General features: G+C 42.1%; 1 protein-coding gene across 8 annotated transcripts in view; it reads left to right on the top strand.

Annotated features, from left to right (window-relative positions):
- The window catches only part of LOC143378585 (protein trachealess-like), a 186161-nt gene that overhangs the window by 84671 nt on the left and 80302 nt on the right, over positions 1-21188 (top strand). The window lies entirely within an intron of this gene.

Below are 21188 nucleotides of genomic sequence, written 5' to 3'. Positions count from 1 at the left end.
ACAAGAAAACTTTAATTAAATGATTATTCCTGTCTAATTTATACAAAACTTGTCTAAATGAAAAATAGGTATTAAATATAATTGGTAAATATATTTATTTAATACAAAATTTGTACAAAGCAAAACATTACTTTTTGGTTTTAAAATTTATTTTTAAATAGCACAATGCGTCTAATGTAGCATCAGCGAATCTATTTTTTTTTGTAGCAAAATCTGTTAATTTTATATTTTGACGTTTTAGAAATATCTATATTGGCTGTTAAATGAAAAAATGCGTCTTTTGACCCTTTTGGAAGAAATTCTGTATCATGCAAAAATTTATACGGGGTACAATAGTCTTATCTCCTCTTTTCAATAATTCTTCTTTAATAGCCACAAGAAACTCATTAGGTACTTAATTCAGTATACAATTTTTCTAAATTTTTAAATAAGAATTTAAGAGCACCTTCAGCAGTTAGTAATATCGAATCTTCTGTACTGTGATTTTCTATTGATTAACTAGTAATACATTCATTTACGAAAATAAATGAGATTTATAATATTTTTCCTAGACTTAAGTTTCTCGAGAAATTATACTATTTCTCGAGAAATAAGAAATAAGCAATTATAAAATTTCTCGAAAAACTCTCGAGAAAGCATTCTCGAGAAGGAACATTAGGTGGGGCTAAAAGTCCGGCGGGTAAAAAGTCCCGAATTCAAAATCTCTATTCCTAAGCAATGTATTGAGTTTCGCAATATTTTATTTAATTTTATTAATTTAGCTAACTGCTAGATCATAAGGAACCACCCCACGAATTTCCGCAACACCATAACCTAACGTAATTCTAACAGCAGCGTACACCGAATCCAATATCTCATCCCAACCATCAGTATCGGATCCCCAACGATACATTCTTCCATTCCCCAGATACACTCAACATTACGTCACTCTACTGTCACCAACGATACCCATCCCTCAGGAACTGAAGCTGACCATCTCTCATTGAATACCTCCAGCATCCCTCAGATGCTCACAAACTATCGTTAAGGATCCTCCGCGCGGAGAGTTCGGCTAGCCTCGCGGTAGCGCTCCACACGAGCCTCCATTGAACGGATTTAGCGGCTTAGGGAAAGCGCGAGGAAAAAAGGAGGCCGTCGAGGACTTAGCGCGAGTCAATGCAGTCGGTCGTAAAAGGTCTGGCGCGATGATGATCGGCAGCTGGAGCGCACACAGGCGGGCAGAGAACACGGGGCCAAAGTACTTAGGACCCATAGATGCGATCGAAGGCCACTCTGGAAACACATCGGTGGCTGGTATCGCGTCGTATCTAACGCACGGATGAATCATTTATCGGCTCCATAACCCTGGACGGCCGGCCAACCGGTCAGTTTTATGCCGGCGCAGTAGAATTTGATCAAACTTCGTTTTGCGGCCACTCGGGGAGCAATAAGAGACCGACGGTTCGCCCCTAAAACTCTGGCCCCCGAAGGTCTCGTACCTTCCGCCCACCGACGAATCAGCCCTCCTCCTCCTCCTCCTCCGTCTGCCACCCCCGCTTCCCATGGAATCTTGCTCCCCGGCAGCGAAATGACACACCGGGACGACCACAATCGCATCGTAATTACTCAAACACGGAACACCCTCGCTCCATTTAAAAGACACTTCTCTGGTAGCGGGTGGAGGGGTCGAGGTCTCGGGGAACGTCTTTTGGAAAGTGGTTGGGTTGCTGGGTGCTCGTTTTGTGGGGCTCGACGGGTATGGTGGTGAATGGAGTTGGAGGCGACTGTTTCTGAGCTTGAGTGTTGGATGGAGTTGCGGATTTTGTTAATTTGATCGAGTTTTGGTGTTTTGAGGTCAGTTCTGGGATCATTAGTGCTTGGATCTGAGTGGATAGGGAGGTTTTGAAGTAGACAGAACATAGAGGAAAGAAATTTGAGAGAAATAAATGTAGCTGAGAAAGTTTTGTGAGAAGGGTGACTTTATTTTAGAAGGGTTGATTGAGAATATTTTAATAAATTAGTCTAGCTGATACCAAATTTATAGAACTTGAGGTTTCAGACAAGATAGAGGACAGGGGAATTTCTAAATAAATACACTTGGCAAGGGAAGTTTAAAAGTAATTTAAAATCTGAGAAAAATTCCTCGAAGAGATTTCAAAATTGTTCTTCAAAATATTTGGGAATAATTACTCTCTGCTGATATTATATTTCAGTAATAAGTGTGAACCTGTTTCTTCTTGCACAGACTTTAACTGTTACGTTTCGTTTTTATTTTAAAATCCACTCACACTGAACGCCTCGTAATAAAACGAAGCTTCCACATTCTTGTTCCTAGCCGTGTTATAAAAGATTCAGTGGATGTATTGTGGTCGAAGGAGGTCGTAAACCGAGACGGACGACGATTCCTTAATTTGTTTACACTGCAAGTGAGTCGAGGGGCTAAAGGGGGTTGATTCTATCCCCCGCAAGTATCGTTTCACCGCCCCTGGACTAGGCATATGCGACGTAAAAACGCGATAAAAAAACTTCCTTGCTCGTAACTCGAGCTTATATTCGTTCTTCTCGCGGCTACTGTTCTGATCTTCATGCGCGAAAGTTTTAGCCTTGGTTATATTGAACTTGGTCGAAACTCACGATTTTTATTAAAATTGTGTCAAACATTTATTCTGGATTCACAGGATTCTTTTTATTGTGTGAACTCCTCCGAGTGTGACACTGTGAATATATCGAAGTTCTGGATGTTTGCAAATATTTAAGATATGAAGGAGGCTACAACCCAGCAGAGTACTGATATTTATTCAGTTGAAATAAATTTCATTCTGTCGAAATTACATGCAGTTTGCATTGCGTTCTAGGTATGTAACTAACGTCAGTAATAAAACCTCTAAGGTGAATGTCCCAATTTCTGCTCATGTCCCCATTTCTGCTCATTTCGTATTTTTATTATTATTATATGCGTTATGTTTGTAGTATAGTTTCATTTTTATTTTCAAATAGTTTCTATTTTTCATGAGCAGAAATACGGACATTTAGAGCATTATATATTTAATTACAAATTATTCATATTTAAACATCTTGAAATATCTTTCTTAAATAGTTTTTGATTTGGTTGATTTATTATTAAAGAACTAAACAATTACTCTGCAAATTTTGATCACAAACAAATTTTTTACACCTTCTTTACGACGAGTTACCTCTTAAATGAGCAGAAATTGGGACATTCACCTTAACTTCAATTAGTCGTTGCAAACAATGATTTTAACGTTTCCGAACAATCCATTACTCTTAATAGAATTATATAATTACTGTATAATCCAAGGGATAGGAAGGGACAAAGAAGATGCTCGTAAAGAGTGATTAGAAAGGCAAAGATTGTCATATATCGATTGCAGCACTTCCTCGAACGATTTCGAGCGATTATCCCGTTCCCTCGACACTTTGGCCCCGGTGAATATCCATCAAACTATCGCGTTTCGCGGAAACGGCTTAAAAATCGTTGCCTGGCAATTACCAGCGGCGATATCGCGGCACGAGGCGAGCTGAAATTAAAAATTCGAGCTTGACCGCGAGCGCGCATCGCAATCATCCGCGATTGAATTATTGAGAGATTGCCCGGGCACGTGTAATTACGATGCGAAAAGTGATTCTCTCGGGCCAGGGATGAACAAGTGCGTCCGAGATAAATGAAGTCAAAGGGATAAAGAAAGGCGTGCGAGATGCCTGCTCCGGCCGAGCACCGTGTACGAAGAAGCCAGTGCTGTCCCGTCCGTACAAACTCATAAATCTCGGTGCAAATAATTGCCTGGCTTCGCTCTACGAGAGAGTCAGATCGGTGGTGTTGATTTAGCGGTGTTCAGAGGTCACGTGCTCTGGCTCTCTAAGTCGATGCGTTTGCGCCGTCAAAAGACTCTCGAAGCCATTTACCATGCTCTATGGGTCGTTTCTTGCAGGTGAATCTTGTGGCACTTCGGATCCATGTCCGCGACAAATTGACCGGACGGGTGGAGTAATATGTAGCGGTTCCTTTGCTTGGGTTTGGAATGGTAGGTTTGTTAGTCGATGATTTCACTACTTAATAGCTCCACTAGTTGTTCTACTACTCCAAAGTTCAGTTTCACAAACTTCCGCTTTGCCAAAGTTCTGTTTTATCAAAGATCTGCTCTCTCAAAGTTCTGCTCTCCCAAAGTTCTGCTCTCTCAAAGCTCTGCTCTCCCATAGTTCTGCTTTCCCAAAGTTCTACTCTTCCAAAGTTATGCTCTCTCAAAACTCTGCTCTCCCAAAGTTCTGCTTTCCCAAAGTTTTACTCTTCCCAAGTTCTGCTCTCACAAAGTTCTGCTCTCACAAAGTTCTGCTCTCCCAAAGTTCTGCTCTCCCAGAGTTCTGCTCTCTCATAGCCCTGCGCTCCCAAAGTTCTACTCTCCGAAAGTTTTGCTCTCCCAAAGTTCTGTTCCTTTAAAGTTCAGTTCCCCCAAAGTTCTGTTCTGTCAAAGTTCTGCTCTCCCAAAGTTCTGCTCTCTCATAGTTCTACTCTTCCAAAGTTCTGCTCTCTCAAAGCTCTGCTCTCCCAAAGTTCTGCTTTCCCAAAGTTCTACTCTTCCAAAGTTTTGCTCTCACAAAGTTCCGCTCTCACAAAGTTCTGCTCTCTCAAAGTTCTATTCTCCGAAAGTTTTGCTCTCCCAAAGTTCTGTTCCCCCAAAGTTCCGCTCTCACAAAGTTCTGCTCTCACAAAGTTCTATTCCCCCAAAGTTCTGCTCTCTCAAAGTTCTATTCTCCTAGAGTTCTGCTCTCTCAAGCTCTGCTCTCCCAATGTTCTGTTCCCTCAAAGTTTTGCTCTCCCAAAGTTCTGTTCCCTCAAAGTTTTGCTCTCCCAAAGTTCTACTCTCCCAGAGTTCTGTTGCCCTAATGTGCTGTTCTCCCAAAATTCTACTCCCCAAAGTTCTACTCTCTCAACCTTCTGCCATACCACAGTTCTCCCATCTCAGAGTTCCGCCATCCCAAATTTCTATTATCTCCTATTACCTATACACATTATGATCTTGTAAAACATTCCGTTCCCTACTGACACTTCGTCTGTACCTGTCAAAACTAATTCTCATTACTACAATTAGAAGCCTCACATCAGATAGACTCCACGAATTCACCTCGTACTAATCCGTCAGTAATTCCACTCCCCAACTAACCATTCACAGATATACATTCCTAGTAATTAATTAAAATTTTGTGAATGACGGTCCGGTTCGATCCCATCTCTGCGTTCACGGGGACGAGTTCGTGTCTGTTCTTGTCCCTGACCGAGGACAGCACGCTTACCGGGCCGATAGCGTTTCTTAGAACGCGGCAGAAGTGTCCATCAGTGGCTCGTGGAACTTTGCTCGGGTAAGAAAGTGGTGAGCCCCGTTGTCTTTGTGGCTACCGCTTCTTGGAAACCATCGAGCGAAATTCAGAAATCGTATTTCATAGAAGACGCATGGCCGTTCCTTCTGGAATGGTGTTAAATTTTAAGAAATCACCCCCTTGCTCTGATCTTTGTCGCGTTTTACACAGACACGGAAATTTGTCTCTACTTTTCTAACTGCGCTAGACTTTTTTCATATTTCAATGAATTATTACGAACGTCTTTGTCTGATCCAAGATATTCCCACATCTCAAGGCTTTAAGGGGTTATACCTAGTCAGGCGGCCGAAAAGAGGCGCATATTTGTGAATTTTTTTTGAAGAAGCGGAACCATATATTTTTACAAAACATTTTGCGCTTAAAAGAGCAACATTTAAAGAACATTTGGTAACTTTTTCGTAGAAAAATATTTACGTTTATAATACAGTAACAACCGACATCCAAGAAGCATTTTTAAAAATTTGGTTTTGTGGTGAGCACTGCCATTCGGAACCAGATTATCTAAAATCAAAAAACAAAAAAGATTTCGTTAGTATATTAATGTATCCTCGGTTGACGGAGAGAATTTTCCGAAATATTAATTTAAAACAAAATGGCGACTATTTAAAGTTGAAATCCTGATTTTTTCGCGTAATTTTTACACGGTTGTTACTTTATTAAAAACTTAAATATTTTTCTACGAAAAAATTACCAAATGTTCATTAAATGTTGCTCTTTAAGCGCAAAAAGTTTTGTGAAAATATATGCTTCCGCTTCTTCAAGAAAAATTCACAAATATTCGCCTCTTTTCGGCCGCCTGACTAGGTATACCTAACTCCTTAATTCAAAATACTTCTCAAATTATTTCACGCTGTAAGAATAAGATGGACCGAAGAAAAAATTCTAGATATTACCTTTAAAAACATTTAACCTAAATGTAAGTAAGCAAGATTATTATTACACAATAAAATCTGCTCGTTTCCATCCTGACATAACGATCACCACATAGTTGTTTCTGGTTTTAGTCCAGGAGTCGTTCGTTGAACGTTGGGTCGACAAGTTCAATATTTGTAATGCTCGAACGCGCTTCGCACACATGTCGCGAAAATCGGTGAAGGTATTACGTGTCCCTTCGGCGTAAGAGTACCTGAGAATCTTATGTACTTCGGTAACTGTAGGTAGAACACGGATTCCTGGTTTGTTTCAGTGGAATGTAAAGTAGGGACATAGTTGTTACATCTGATGTTGAGGCTTGAAGTATTAGAAAGTGAAGTAGTCGCTTTAGACTTGACTGTATAATTCAAAAGAATAAACAAATTACGTAAAGGAATGAACGTAAATGTTCATTCCTTTCCATGTTAAAATTTATTAAACACTTAAAGAATTTCAGTTTTTGATTTTATATGAGTTTAATAATTGTGTAGAGTTGACGCCAAAATGAATGGACTTGAGAATAGATTCTTTCTTTTTTTATTTCATTTAGAGATAGTAAGGGGGAAGAATATTTGCTTAAGATTGAAGTCATAGAAACAGAATTCCATAAAATTTGTATCCACAAATTCGTAAATTGGTGCATCTTTCCAGTGAATTGAATTTTTATCGCAATAGCAGATTTGTTACAAATTTAGTATTAATTCCACTGTGAAATGTAATGATTCTATTTAAGATTTTAACAAACAGAATATCAAAATATTTAATAGTAGTTTATAGGTCAAGTTAACTTCTCTGATTGCCGAAAAATGTTCAATACAGTATCGTCGAAGCAGAAAGACAGTCGAAGCAACGACAATAAGAACATGCTCTCTATTTTCTTCTGTCCTTTCCTTTGTCGCGCGCATATTTTGCCCACTTCATTTGTCCCTGAGGGAGCATTTCAACCTATGTTTGCCTTCAGGCGACATTGCTGCCTCGAGACTCGACGTAAAGTGAAATGCAGCCTCGTCTGGGTGAAGTGCAATGAAAAATTTAACCAACCGTGATGGCTCATATCAGGTCTTCAATAAATTATCTTTCGAAATGTCTTCAGCTCTTGGGCACATCAAGTAGGTTCTCAACTCTCTATAGGTTCAACTTTAAATTTCGTGGTGATCGATTAATGGAATCTTGAAAATAAAGAATATGTGCACTAAAAGTTATCGTCGAAACTTTTACAAAATTAGAAAATAAAATAGAATTGGTTAGACATTGGATAATAGTATTGTAACTCTTCTATTCGTACAATTTGGGGAATTTAAATTAAGAGCATAATCAAAATTAATTAAATCTTGCAACAATTCCAGATTACTTCTAAATTACTGAATATAGCTCACCAATTGTTTAAATTTTATCTGAAACTTCCACTTTGGTTCTTCCTCTAAGATCCTACATAAAAATGTAGAGCCTCCTAGAGAATTTAAAAATATTATTCAAAATTCTAATGCAAAACTTTTTTCATTCGAGAAAAGGTGAGTCGAGATAAAGGAAGGCGAGAAAACGGATCCATAGCGAAAGTATGACGTTATTGTATATTCAACGCTTTCACCCCCCACCCCCCTGTCGCCCTACACCGCGCAACCCCGTGCGCGTAAACCGCCCCGGACTTTACGATCCCATATACCAACGAGTTTATTCTTTTATTACGAACATCGTGTTTTCCGACTCGCCGTGGCCATGCATCACGCATTATATTACGCGTCCGCCCGTCATCTTCTGATTTGCGTGCCGCCACGGAAATTCTCAATATGTCTTAACGGGGGATGATCCTCCCTTTATTTTCCATCGACGCGTGGCCCTTGGTGTCACAGATCCTCGCATTCAACGTGAAAGACTTACACTTTTTCTGCATAACATAAACTTGATTCTAATTAAAATTTGTATTTGAGTATTTGACCAATTGAAACGACCTGCAATTGATGAGAACTGTTATTAGCTATTATACATTTTAATAACTCGACTGCAATTTGAGAATTATTATATGGAAGAAATTCCTATGATAAGAATACATGTGGTTGGTAAAAATCCTTGGATTAACAAAGTACAGTTATTTATGGTCAGTTCATAGAAATGAAAAATAAAACTCTGACCCAGCTTCCTACACTCTAGCCATCACTAAACTCATTACTTACCTGTTTACCCCAAATTCCCCTATAATCATTTAAAATAACACAGGTAGATTAATTTTACAGTAACACATCTGTATTACAAGCTTCTTCGACCCCTACTGGTGTCACTATTCCCACCCCTCGAACGCCAGTTAATCGGCAACGAGAATTACGACCACTAGGAGCAATTGTTCAAAGAGGTTCCGTATTGGCGTGGATCGCCATGAGAAGAAGCCTCCTTTCCTAAGAATACTTGACAAATGTGAAGCCGCGATAACAGCCGGTGCAGGCGAAGCCCTCGCACAGACCGGTATTTCTTCGCTGGGCTAACGTAGATGTCAGCGACGATATCATCTGCCGTGCGTTAAAGTCTCGGGTTACCTCTGCACCGCATGTTGCCGGGTCACTGGGGCCGCGTTTCGTCAGAAAAACCGGGGCCCCTGCACTTCTACTTCCCGCCCTGCGTTGCAATACAAACGGCGTTACTCCATTACAATTGACAAATTCGCTTTCAACATTTGCAATACCGTGGGATTCGCTGGTGGCTAGCACATTGAACTGCGTAATTTCTGGGCAACACACATCCATTGCTCATTTTGAAATGTGTATTGAAAAATGAGAAAACGAAATAATTAACTCTTCTGTGACGACAATAAATATTAGAGATAACATAATGGCCAAATGATGGCAATTACTGACCACGATTATATCCCAATCCTGAATCGGTTGAATCTGCGGTCCCTCGAGTTTAGGAGAGCTGAGGTGGACTTGCTTATCCTTTTTAAAATTATTAACTGCCATATTAATTGCCCTTAACTCCTTGAATTGATAAGCTTCTATGCTCGCAAGAGATCGTTTAGATTTACACGTACTTTTCACCCCCAACAGTATATCTCCTCAATGGTGAACTCTGACTAGTGTTCCTTCTCGAGAATGCTTTCTCGAGAATTTTTCGAGAAATTTTATAATTGCTTATTTCTTATTTCTCGAGAAATAGTATAATTTCTCGAGAAACTTAAGTCTAGGAAAAATATTATAAATCTCATTTATTTTCGTAAATGAATGTATTACTAGTTAATCGCGAACGTATAAACACATCATTTTCAAAATTCACGAAAAAAAAAATCAAATGGCCAATTCAACATTGTGGACGATATATTAAAAACGCACCTACTACACAGACATTTATATTTCTTGATTTTTTTCTCGTGAATTTTGAAAATCTAAGTTCAAATTCGTTATTAGCAGTCAGCAGAACCCCTGCAAATAATTGTTTAAATTATCGGAATGACATGAAAGTTTATACATCGAAACTCATATCTCAGAAACTAATTGTCACCTCAACTTGAAAATTTGTCGTGATTGATGTCTAATCATAAGCTATCATTTGGCACAAAATTCAGTTCCAAAAGCGTGGGACCCAAAAAGGGGCTATTTCTTGGGTCACTCTTTCTATGAAGATACTGGATTTATCCAAAACGAGGAGGTTAAGCAGTTTCGCCCCACTGAGCACTTTCACCCTCTGCACTCCAAGCGTGCCACTCGAGCACGTCCAACTTTAAACTACTTTTACATACTGATATCGCGAGACCTCTGAAATTGAAATAATTCACAATTCGTAGAATTAAATGAATACAGTTAAGCTAACTTCAAAATCTCTGTACAACCCTTCGTCCTATTCCAAAGTTCAGTATTTAACACACATCCTCGAGGAACATATCTCTAATCGACTGACGAGTTTATAAATCCCAGTGCAGAGGGTTAAAAATTTCGAAATCATGAAGAATCAATAATCCGCCGAAATGGTTAAAAATCTCGAAACTGTGGGGAATGAGTGATCCGCGAAAGCTTTTACCGCGGAGTCCAATGAGGGCTCATTAGCGGCAGTGCTCGATTGGCGTGTATCAGTGACGTCACCGTGGCCATCCGAATTACTCCGGAAGTCGTCTCACGTCCCGTCCAGTTCATTCTTTACCGGTGTGGTAGGCAGAGTTAGACTGGTTGATGCTGTGACGCCCCTTTTACAAAGCTTGTCCTACTGCTCCGCGCGTGTACCTGTAAAGCGGGCAAGAAGAGCCGCTGCCATAACAGGGTCCCCCCCTTCGGCATCTCCGCTGCAGCTCCGATTCCCGATGATCTTTCACCAATCTCGTCCCTCATCTTCATCTTTTTATATCATCTCCGCCGCGCTCTGTCCGCTTCTCCCTAACTCCGCCGCCGGATCGGAGGTGGAACTTCCCATATTTCTCTTTTTCCCTCCCGTAATCTGCCGTGCTAGCTGTGCCACGCTGCTCGTCGCCGGACCTCTTCTTCGTTTTGCGCTCTTGCTCCTCGGCAAGGCTCCGCGACAGAGATGTGTTTCCGTTAAACGTGTGTATTAGTGGGTGTATATTCGCTGCGGTGTATTATTAGGAATGTTTAAAGTGCCTAAATAGTATTCGAAGGGAGTAAAAAGTGTTCGGAGGTATTTCTGCTGGAATAGAACTGAATGGCCATTGTCAGAAGAGTGTGAACGTCAGTGGATAGCTCCGCATCGACGGCTGTGCCAACTCGTAAAACTCATCTGTGGTCATCGCTCGGTGTGCAATATTAAGCCCTAAATCACGCGCAACCAGCCCCGCCCTCCACATACCGCTTACACGATTACGAAGCTCCGTTAATTATCCTTATTATACGGGGCAGCGTCAGTCTCGCCAGCCGCTTTCGCTATTTGCATTTTACACTGGAGTGTTCGACGTATTACGAACGGACATTTAGCAGATTTTACCATTTCTTCCAGCCTTTTCTTCCGTTTCGTTGCTATCCCTTTTTTTAACCCTCACCTAGTCGACACGAGGTCCGTGTAGGCCCATTCGAAATATCAAAATAGATATGAAGGGTAAGGGAGGAAACAGGGAATGTCAGAAAACAGATTTATCGAGACAATTAAGTTTTAATACTTTAGATCGCCAGTGAAGAAGCAAGGTTATTTTCTTCTTAAATAATTTCTTGTTTTACCTTGACGACAGAGTCTCGAAGCTTATGCTTAGGCAAAGAGTGGAGACATTCCATATTTTGTTCCAGTGCAGAGTGAACATTTCCCGTTTTTAACCAGTTTTGAGCATATATTTCACGTTTTCTTAGGGGGGTATTTGAACTTTATAACCCTTTGTGGTTTGACAGTTCTGTAGTCCCAGTTGCCACCAACAAAATATGCTATATAAATCACAAAATCACGAAAAATGGATATTCCTCGTTTCTCCCCTTATCACCAGTATTACTTCTTGAAGAAGATGATGATTCTAGATCATCACCAGACCTACCTATAGCAAATATTTCACGTTTCCTTATGGGGGTATTTGAACTTTATAACCCTCTGTGATTTGACAGTTCTGTAGTCCCAGTTGCCACCAACAAAATATGCTATATAAATCACAAAATCACGAAAAATGGATATTCCTCGTTTCTCCCCTTATCACCAGTATTACTTCTTGAAGAAGATGATGCTTCTAGATCATCACCAGATCAGAATCTACTGTAAAACCTGATGAGGTATTCGAAACTCTACGTCAATAAAATTATGGATCAAAATGGATCCTGCATCCCACACACTCCAACTGTCCACCATCAAGCAATTAAAAATCTGGACACACACATCAGTTCCGTGACAGTTCTCTTTGTTTCAGTGTCAGTTGCTGAAACCCCGAAACAAAGGAGTCATTAAATCCGGGAATCCACCTGGAAGCTAAGCTATGTTATGCTATGCTATGATTTTAGCTTACAATTAGCTTTTTCTGGAAACGGTTCCATAAGAATGTATTGAAGCTAATCTTTTTAAAGCGTAGCATGGCATAGCGTAGCTTAGCTCCTCGGTGGATTCCCAGCTTAACGCTGAACCGCCGCGCAACTGACACATGTGCCCAGACCCGAAGCAGCTCCATTCCTGTAAACTGAACATGTGTCTGCAGCGAAATACCAATGGTGACCTACTGCAGTGCCCCAGGATCTCCTCGATACTCCCAAGCCTCCACCATTTACACCTTCCGAAAGTAAAACAGAATGGACGGTTCGCAAGGAGGATTTAGGGCCTTGCCAGGGCACCCCGTCGGGCCGTGGAGTTGCGTTTATTAAAAGCGCCGGTGTTGCACGTGCAGCGGGCGCGTTGCATCGCATGTTATTATCGAGACTATCGAGGTAATGATCAGCCGGATCGTCTCACTTGTTTATGGCCGCGGTTTGCTCGCGATCTTGCCTCTGTAATTAATTTAACCAGCGCATTTCTGTCTATTCCTCTTCACCGGTCGAAACGAGCGACGCTCGTGCGCGTACGCCGGAGATGCAAACCGTTGATCAACTCCCTCTTGACTTACGATGATGCACTGCCTCTTATGCGAATTTATCCGCTCCTTTCGCTCCTTACCAAGAAAGAAACTATTAACGTCCGGGGATGGCAGGGGGAGGGACTATCAGCGTCCGACAGGTGAAGTATGCCCGTTGCTCGGCGCTTTCGCGAAAAATTCGAAAGCCAATTAGCGCAGCCCGTGGCGCGCACTGGAGGAATAGTCGCGGGCCCGAAAATAGATGTTCCTTTCGAGAGGCGGATGTAAATCAGCCGCAATTAAATTCTTAATTAAGAGCGCCCACTGTGCGCCGCCGTTGATGAAGTTCGCAATTAGGCGGCAAGATGCTTCTCTTCTGTTGCTCCGGCTTTCTTTTGTCCCTCGAATTCCAGCGGGTAAACAGCCGCGGTGGGTAGTATAACGCGCGGTACTTTATGCACGGAATGGACCTGCATGAGCGATTGCATTAACGTCGAAACCTCTGTCGTTGCTCCTTTCGGGTCGGAGGTTGCAGACGAATTTCTAGCTTTCCTTCGCGTTTCCAGGCGCAAGTGTTTGACATTGCTTCGTAGATTCTATTGAGTATTTCTGGGGTGGAATTTGGAGAAAGGAGGAGTTGAATTCGATTAATTAGTTTCGGAAGGATCTTTTTGGGGAGTAATTCTAATAATTCTATGTGGAAAGGAGTTTAAATTTGATTAATTAGTTGGATACTCAGAAGGATCTTTTTGATCGCCTTTAACTTGTGTACTATTTAAACTTAGAATCCCATCGAACGTTTGTTGTAACTAAAAATTGTACGGTTCTCGCTTCGCTTCTGCTCCAATTTGCTCCTTCGTACTTTTAATGTTGCAATTGGAGACGCTGACGAAAATGCTGAGGCACGGGGAGCGCGTAACTCCGAAAGAAAGTGGGCGATTAGTCACGAGCTATTAACGAAATATCCGGCTTGTAAACTAAATTGCCGCATTACAAGCTATTCTTATATTACGAAGTTGTGGCGGAGCGTCCGTGCCGCTCGTTACCTAAATCCGAGCGTTAAGCATTAAAGTCCCGAGCTCGGCTTAAACAGCATATTAAAGTTCCCCCGGAACAAGAAACATTAGTGAAAACTTAGCATTTAACGAAGCAGCCTCCCTCGTGCATAGTTTCGTTTCTTGGCCCTCCGTGGTGCTTTCGGGACGCGTGTACAAAGTATATTATTCAAACAGGCGCCCCTTTAAATCCTAGAAACTTGGATGTGGACATATTTCAAAAATGAGGTCGTTATTCGTAAATGTTACGTAAGATAGACTTCCAATGCATCTTTTAATTAGATGCTGTTGAAAAATAAATGGGAGAGCGTAAGACACTTTTAAACCCTATTACTTTTCAAAATTCAGCAATATTAATATCGTTATGGGGCACTCTAAATCGAACTGTAAATGCTGGCTAGATACGCCTGAAATCGTAAATGTAATTATTTATTCTACTAATTATGTTCCGTAAGACGAACAAAGAGTCTCCGAAAAATAAGAAATACCACTTTTATGAACTTTGAGGGGTGGTTTCACCCCCTAAACATGCACACCGGCAAAATAAAAAGACACCTATTTTTTATTTTTCAGTCCTCTAAAATATATCCAAAATCCACAGCAATGGGAGGTAGACACCTGAAAATCTAATAACTCTGATGAGTGGTTTCACCCCCTAAACATGGAAATGGGCCAAAATAAAGTCATCTATTTCTTATTTTTCAGTCCTCTAAAACATATCCAAAATCCAAAGCAATCGGAGCTGGACACCTAAAACTTTGATGGGTGGTTTAACCCCCTAAATATGAAAACGGGCCGCTATAAAAAAACATGTACATCTTCTTTATCGATCCTCTAAAGCATATCCAAAATCCAAAGCAATCGGAGCTGGACACCTAAAACTTTGACGGGTGGTTTAACCCCCTAAATATGAAAACAGGCCGCTATAAAAAACATGTACATCTTCTTTATCGATCCTCTCAAACATATCCAAAATCCAAAGCAATCGCAGCTGGACACCTAAAAACCTCTCCTTGCCAGTACCTACACTTAAAATATTCACAGACTCGCAACCCCCATAAAGCGCGACAGACCATTTTCAAAGAAAAACGATTTCTTGAAGACACCCGAAAATTATCCATGAGCAAGCCAGGAATGTCAGAACACCTTAGAACAGAAAGTACATGATCACCCTGTTAGAAAGTGCTTAACACCATCGACACCGGCCAAGCTGGTAGCGTGCGTATGTACTTAGCAGGTTAAATCCTCGCGTCTGAAGCCCATCGAGGCGTTCGGAGTAGGTAATTTTAACAGGAAAAGCGTTGCTCGGTATATGACGCGTAATTCCGAAGGTATCATTGGGATCAAGGGAGCGGTGCACTTTCTAAGGGTCGCTCTCCCATCTAATCTAGTAATGCGGCACGCCTAGGGACAGGAAAGCGTGTCCAGGCATCCCTGGAAATGGGGCCCCTCATCGCGGAATCACTCCAATGGGAATCGTCCCGTGTCGCATCTTTCCTACCTTCTTGCTTAGTCATACTTATAACTTTCTTGCCTTATTGTTCTGCACCTTCGTCCCAGAGGGGCCAGACAGGCGCACACGGTTTCACTTACCTTTCCTCCCTTCGTCATCTCGTTACTTGGACCGTACGGTGTAACTCGAGCACCGCGATACTCGGACAGGGATTACTTCCGGGGTGGCGTCGCCGGGTAATAGAATTCCTCGTGGTTCTCCGCGAGCGGACTCCTCTCGCTGGGGAGTTTAGAGCGTGTTGTGATTCTCCACTGGTCCCGATTCAACTCCCATGTAAAGTCTCGGAATGAGAGGGATTTTGAATCGGGGTGGGTGAACAGTTGCTGATCATGGAGTTACTTACATTTGACATCACAGATATTTCTTCCTTTAACATTTCTGGTAATTTATAATACTGGAGCTTAAAAGACAGCGAAAGTAGTCATAGTAGTTACTTAGCCCCTCTTCTACTAATAATTAAATATTACTCTAGATTTTCAAGTACTTACACGCTTTATGTTTTCCAGGTAAGTACCTTCCTCCCGGTCCCCATTGCCTGACATCCTCGGTAAGTCGTGACAACTACAATCTCCATAATTCTGACACGTTCAAACTACTTCAAGCAGATATTCGCTTAAGGGGTGAGACCACTGTAATGGTCTGAAAAGTAAGGGTGTGTTCGAGATTTTTTTTCAACCAAACAACGCAAGTAAATCAATGAATTGCTTAGCACAGTTAATAATGTACATATCGAAGGGTAAGAAAAATTTTTTTTCAATGAAATTCATAAATCCGTTTCCTGTATACTCTTCGTCGGAATGTGCGCTGCGGCAAAATCGTGCTTGTCGCGTTGACAGTGCCCAGGCCATACGGTTAATCCAAATTCAAAAAGACAAAAATATTTAGAATCTAGAAGCCTGCGTCTATTACGGGACGATAAAAAAAGTCAAAATCGCAAAAAATTACAAAATGGCGGGCCACTGAAAAAGAATCATGTTTTCGGGGTACAAAATTGGGGAAATGTTGATAAAAACAATAGAAGCAGGTCGTTAATTGAAAAAAACTGATCGTCACGTAATAGCGAGGGGTTTTTCGTACAATATGCCCTTGCTCATGTCAATTGGACGTATAGTTTTCTCTGTATACAGTCAACGCGGTAGAAAAATGTCATTCTGAGGAAAACGCGTTCAAAGTTTTGCTCGGTTCAGTCGCGCTCTTGACACCGCATCAGGGAAAATACTATATGAGCTGTTTATTTTGAAAGTGACCTAAGTCCATTTATATTTAAAAAAATTTTATATATAAATTTTTAATACTAACTTCAAGTTTTACATGTTACTACAGTCAACAACAAAAAAATTGACAAATGGACTTAGGCCACTTTCAAAATAAACGGCTCATATCTCCGTCAGTTTAGCGAATTTTTCTTGAAACGTACGTCTTTCAGAAAATGTGAAAAAATCGATTTTTTCGATTTTTTACAGTGGTCTCCCCCTTAACAGGGACCTGCAGCGATGATCAATCAAAGCTCGCTCTAAAATTGATACTTCTATATCAATCGAGCGCAATTCGTCCGAATAAATTGAATCTCTTACCATGCACGTTTCAGGCATTCCTCCAATAATCGCTGTAAATCCACCTCCCAATCCCCGCGCGCGCTCCCATGAGTCCCAGGCATCTAGTTTTCCACCTGCTCTCGGACCCAGAAAACCAGCCGTAGTAACCGACGTAGAACACCCTGTCTCTAAAATCCAGCGTACCAGAAAGTGGCGCAGGAATTTTCAAAGCCAATGAACCGCCGGGGGGTGAATTGCCTGGAAGCGTCCGCGAGGGGAACACGTCGTGCCCGCGTGGCCGCGCTCGCGCGCTATCAGTGACAAGATGTATCCCTCGTATTACTTAAATCGCGATATCTTCCCACACGGGGCCGTTGGATCGCAGCCGGCAAAGGAACGGAATGGACATACAAGTTAGACGGATTCAGTGAGCGAGAGAGCGACGCGGCGGCGAAGGCGAACCCGAGCCGCCCCTGTAATCACAATTGAAGGCTATTTTCTCACCGCTCTGATGATGCACTCTGATGATGCCTACCTCGCATATAACCTCATAGGATCATCTCCATGGGCGAACCGGGCATGGACCTAGAGAGAGAGAGAGAGAGGAGAGAGAGAGAGAGAGAGAGAGAGAGGGAGGGAGGGATAGAGGGAGAGGGAGGAGGGGTGGAAGAAAGAGGCCCAGGCGGGTTTAAGCCCGGTGCCTGTGTGCGTGGTGGTTGTGCCGTAGCAGAAAATAAGTATAGAAGATGATGGACGCTCCGAGTAATTCCCTCTAATAATTGAAATGTACCCGACGGGCCGCTTGGTCGGGCCAGTTTGCGGTGCATGCGTACGGGTTGATACATAATTGCGCGCACTATCAACTCCAAAACCAATTTCGATTTCGTCCCCCGCGCAAAAAGATGAGACAGACGCGCGCTCCTCGTACCCCGACCTTCCTCCACGGTCCCAATGGGGCTGCAGTGGGTGTCTCGCCGCGTACGGACGCACAGGGCCGAGCGACCTTTGCTTCGCGTTAACCCATTTATATGCACCTACGTATTCTACACCGCGTCTTTGAATTCCTGGGCAGCTCTGAGCAAGTGTGCCTCCACTTGAATATCGGAATATCGTATATCGGATGTCTAAATCGAACTGAAAGGCAGATCGAGGGAGCTACATTAGAGGAAGAAAAGAGTTCTCTCAAATTCTACATCAGCTGCGTTTCCTCCTCGGGAAATCGTTCGAAGTCTTCAGCAACACATTCCAGAACTCTAATTACACTTCCTCCCCCATGAAGGAGGACGCTAAAGACGCAGTCAGTGGACTCGCTCCGAGTCTTCAGCAACCCTTTCCAGACCCTCTAACAAAATCCCTATTTCCCTACGTATGAATCTAGGAGCACCCGAGTCGCAGCGCCCGGCATCCAGTTCTCCGTCATGTTCCAGTCAATAAACGTCGCGTACATAATAACCGGGGGCTGGTGTGCTCGTGGCGCAAGGACGCTCCAATATCGGCCCAAGACGCAGCGGGTTTAGACGGGGTAACGTCGGGCAACGGTTGATAGGAAAGACGATAGCGCAAGAGTCCGAGCCGATAGGGGTGACGCGGTGGGTGGGTGGCCCCGCCAATATGCCGTCGTCCATACATCACGCGGGGGCGACCCGACAAACTGGGGAAACCTGACCAGAAATATGATGTCATTTATATGGTAATACATCGGAATCCCGTCATTTAGATACTTCGATGATTAATGCCCCCGACAGGACAGCACCAGCTGCTTCCTCCCCGCCCGCGCAGCCCCCTCCCGTCGTTCCCGGCTAGCCCATCTTTTCCCGACTCTTGTTTTCCTGCGCGAATCTGGACCTAGGCGGGTGAAACGTGCCGTGGCCACCGAGAAATATGTACTCCACTTGGAGAACACTTGCGACAACGTTACAATTTCCGGGAAGCAGGAAGGGAAGTTCTGGGAGGAGAGACTGGAGTCAGCTCGTACGTCTTACTTTCAGGGGATGTGCTCTGTGTTGCTCTCGGGGAATGGGGGTTCTTTGAGGGCGCGAACGAGTTATTGGGGGTGTGAGGGTGCGATTCTTCCCTGGGTGAAGTGGAGCTTCTATACTTCAGGCTTCTGTATTTCTTTCGAATACTGTAGGCCAACGGTTTCCAATTAATGTTTACCACGGAACACTGCCAAACTCGCTGAAATTTAGTGGAACCCTGATTCGGTACAAATTTCGCAGCCAGGAGTATGTTTCTCGTTGAATAATTTACACAACATTGTTTTAATATTCAAATTTTATTATATGATAACGAAGATTTTCTGTATCTAGGGTAGACTGTACAATGATTGGCACCCTAAAGCGGAAATCCCAATTGGAATGTCTATATTTTTTTGTGAAGTTTTTATATGGTCTTAAGTTTCAGTTATTATCTTTGATTATGGGTTTCTTATTAAAATCAAACATCTTGAGTACCTATTAAGTATTTTGCTTTAAAAATATTCAATGCAAAATAATAATAGGCATAAAAGTAGGTACAATCATTGGCACACGAAAATTGGAGGTCATATAGAAAAAAAAATACTTAAAAACGAAGTTTAAACAGACTATTTAATTCACTATTAAATACCTATAACCTTAGTAGGTCTGTATTTCAATCCATTACTTAATTATAAAGCGACAAAATGTACTTACTCCCTATCAAAATGTTGAGAAAACGCTTAAAACTCAGCAGTTTGTCTCACCACCACCTTTAAGACTTTTTGTGGAGTTGCCAGATATAAAATGTGTGGTTCAATTGCTGGAATTTGCAGTGTTGTAGTGAAAGAAAGATACGAAATTGTAAAAACGTACTCTCTAAGCTCGTAGGGGAGACCGGGTCAAAGTGACGCGAAAAAAGTTTGAAGTCGAATAAAATTTTTCCCTTTCAATAAAAATGTGTGGAAATAGATTTATAATATAATTTGAACATTGCTATTGATAAATGACGAATAGCAGTACTGAAAATAAACTTAAAGTATATTAAAATTTCAATTGAAAATAAAATGCCAAAACGACCACTTTACTTACCCCATGTATGGCTACTATCTGGGGTAAAGTGAGCTGAAATAAAATACGAGTTTTAATTAAGGATATAGGTAATGATTAACCCCTTGCGCTGGGATGACGTGTGCAGCACGTCAGTTTCTGTTGTTTTTTTTTAACCGTGGTTATCAAAAACTGTGTCAGATTTTTCATTTTTTTGAGGTTAGATTCTGTTACATCGCGCCGCGTGGTTTCCCAGCTAGCTGTCAGGTTAGGTTATTGCGCACATCACTCGCGCATCTTTTCTTTGCAGCTCAGTTTACCCCGGTCACTTTGCCCCGAATGTGTACTCAATGGAAAATTAATTATTTAATAATGTTAAGATTAATATTTTCTGAAACGCGTGTACATGTATATTTATAAGCTTGTTATTAACACGCATAAAAAAATTGGAGTTAAAATAACACATTTAAGTCTCATTTATCCAAAAAGCTAAATTGAAAAGAAAACCAATTGGAAGTCTCTAAAACTTAATTTTTTAAATGACTTTCCATTTTTCGAAATCTAAATGTGCATAATTATCACTGTGGCATTACACACATTTATTACGTCACCAAAATTTGTAAATATATTCTATTATTAAAGAATAAATTCAGAAAGCTCATTTTACCCCGAGGTTCACTTTGCCCCGGTCTCCCCTACTTCTTAATATTTGGCTTTTTAATCAGGAGTGCCAGTATTAGTGCAGTTTACCCTAGTTACTATTTGATTGGGACAGATTGTAGTATTCGTTTTAGTGGTAAGATTCAAAAAGCTTGGATAACATCTTCCACAAGAATCACCCACTACGAAGTGACATCCCTGCCCCGCGTCCCACGCATCGAGCAGAACCTCGAACAGCGGCAGACGTAGCCCAAAAAGATTAGACACCCTCTAAATAATTCCACCTACAAGTGTCTCCTCCTTCACCTCCCCACAGTGCCGTCGGCGCAAGTGGTCCCAGAGTCGGAAGCTAACGGCGAATTAGATTTCAGCTTGCCCAACGACAAAGAGGACAGGCTGACACCACTGAAAGCTTAATTGACAGGAATGACGGAGACCCCGTGGGTGATCGATCACCGATGGAAGAGCACGGTTTGTCGCTGGCTCGTGCCGCCCCGTCATATCCCGTTCCTTCGCCAACCCCCGTGACGCCCAGCGCCCGTCAACTCTTAACCGACGCCTAACCTCCCTCCCACCCTTCGTTGGCCACCCCCTGAGTTACTCGATTCTTAGCTTACGCGCTCGCCGTCTCCGTGGGCCAAGCATTACGGATACTGCTTCCCGAGCTCATTGGTATTCCGTCGAAGGGCA

The sequence above is a fragment of the Andrena cerasifolii genome, chromosome 2 (genome assembly GCF_050908995.1).
Source record: "Andrena cerasifolii isolate SP2316 chromosome 2, iyAndCera1_principal, whole genome shotgun sequence".
Classification (NCBI taxonomy): Eukaryota; Metazoa; Arthropoda; class Insecta; order Hymenoptera; family Andrenidae; genus Andrena; species Andrena cerasifolii.
The sequence above is the reverse complement of the archived record's forward strand: the minus strand, read 5'-3'. Positions and strand labels throughout refer to the sequence as shown.